This window comes from Equus quagga, chromosome 4 (genome assembly GCF_021613505.1).
Source record: "Equus quagga isolate Etosha38 chromosome 4, UCLA_HA_Equagga_1.0, whole genome shotgun sequence".
In the NCBI taxonomy this organism is placed as follows: Eukaryota; Metazoa; Chordata; class Mammalia; order Perissodactyla; family Equidae; genus Equus; species Equus quagga.
In genome coordinates, this window is record NC_060270.1 from 41348846 (window position 1) to 41351131 (window position 2286).

Consider the following 2286-nt stretch of genomic DNA (forward strand, 5'->3'; position numbering starts at 1 on the left):
TTGTTTCACTTTTAGATTTTGTTCACATTTGCAATTATGGTGTGCATGTCCTTATGTTTTATACATTACTTATTTATTATTTCAAATTTGAAAGTAATTTCAAAGTTGCATAATAAAAATAGTACGAGGAACATCCACATACTATTTACCCAGATTATCTATAAACCTTTTACTTCATTTGTTTGTTATTTGCTCTCACTCCTGTGTGTGTGTATGTGTGTGTGTATAATATGCATACATATACATCCACACACAGATAGATATATACATATACAATATATATACTTATTGTATTAGTATTAATGTTAGTACATATTGTATTAGTCTACTAGGGCCGCCATAACAAAGTACACACCTGGGGAGCCTAACCAACAGAAATTTATTTCCTCCCAGTTCTGGAGGCCAGAAGTCCAAGATGGAGGTGCCAGCAGGGTTGTTATCTTCTGAGGCCTCTCTCCTTGGCTTGGAGGTGGCCATCTTCTCCCTGTGTCTTCACATGGTCTTCCCTCTGTACAAGTCTGGTCCTAATCACTCCTTCTTAAAAGACCAGTCATATTGAATTGGGGCCCCCCCAGTGCCTCATTTTAGGTTAGTCACCTCTTTAAAGACCCTGTCTCCAAATGCAGTCATATTCTGAGGTACTGGGGGTTAGGACTTAAATATGTGAATTTTGGAGTGACACAATTCCACCCATAACATACATGTATACATACGGATATAAATATATATCAAGAGAGAGATACACACATATATACATATACACACATGTATGTGAATGTATAGACACACCTATATGTATCTGCACACACATCTATGCATATAAATGATATTTTTTCTGAACCATTTGACAGTAAGTCACTAACATCATATCACATACATCACCTTTACCCCTAAATATCTCTTTCTCCCCTAAATATGTCTGTCTCCTAAAGATAGGGATATTCTCTTGCATAACCACAGTGCATTATGGACTTCTTCCATTCACGCTGATATAATACTGATCCACCTTCCGTACTCCAGTTTTGTCAGTCCATCTACTATCGTGCTTTATAACATCCCCCCTCCTCTTCAGTGCAGTGTCAGGTACTGCACTTAGTTGCATGTGTCTTTATCCTCTTTTTATATGGAAGATTTCCACAGCCTGTCTTTGCCTTTTACGATATTCACATTTTTAATAAATACAGTTCAGCTGTTTTTTTAAATGAAATGTTTACCATTTTTCGTTCTTCTGGTGGTTCCTTGTGACTGGATTGAATTAGACTGGGGTTATGCATTCTTGGTTGGCATACCGCAAAGGTCATGTTCTTCTCAAAGTATATCCATATGTCCCTCGTATATGGTGTTAACTTTCGTGTGTGATGTTAATTTTGATCACCAAGTCAAGTCAGTTGCTTGACTTCTCCACTGTACAATTACTGTTTAGTGTACCTTTATTTTTGTATGCTGCTATTTTCACTTAGCATTATAGAAGACCAGCAGAGACGGCTGGTTTTCCCTCAATATTCGTTCTCCAAAATTTTTGCTGGATACATTTCTTGAAGGTGGGTATGGTCATGTGACTACATCCTGTCCAGTGATGCAGGAACAGAAGTGACATGTGATTTCCAGGCCTATGTTTTAGAGGGAACGAGCATGCCTCCCTTTTCTGTTTCCCTCTCTGCACTGGCTGGAATTTAGTCATGATAGCAAGAGCTAGGTCAGCCATCTTGGACCATGCAGTGGAAGCTACATGTAGAGAATGGCAGTGGTAAGACAGAAGGAGCCTAGGATCCTGAGAATTTCCTGGAGTAGAGCCCCCATACCAGCTGAGACTTTTACCAAGAGGGAGAAATAAACTTCCCACTTGTGATATATTTTGCATTTCTGCAATAACGTCCTTACCTCTATCTTAAATAACATAGGCATTTCCCCTCTTTGCTACATAGTTTTCATAATTATTTTTAATGGCTACGTAATATTCTATCAAGTGATATGCTAATAATTAACAAACGATTCTCCTGTTAAGTACATATTGTTTCTGTTTTTTCATTATTATATATGATGTTATGATCAAGAGTTTAATGTATACAGCTTTTTCATTTTTTGTGGATTGTTTCCTTAAGATAAATTCCTAGATATGTGATTATTAGGTTAAAAATAGAAAAGAGATCATGACTCTAGGGAGGTTCTCCTCAAACGTTCTCCAAAAAAGAACTTCTCTGTGGTTGGATTCTGAGGGGAAATGCTGAGTAACCTATGCTTTTAGATAATTAACTAAATATCAAGCTAAGTAATATGCTTTAGCAA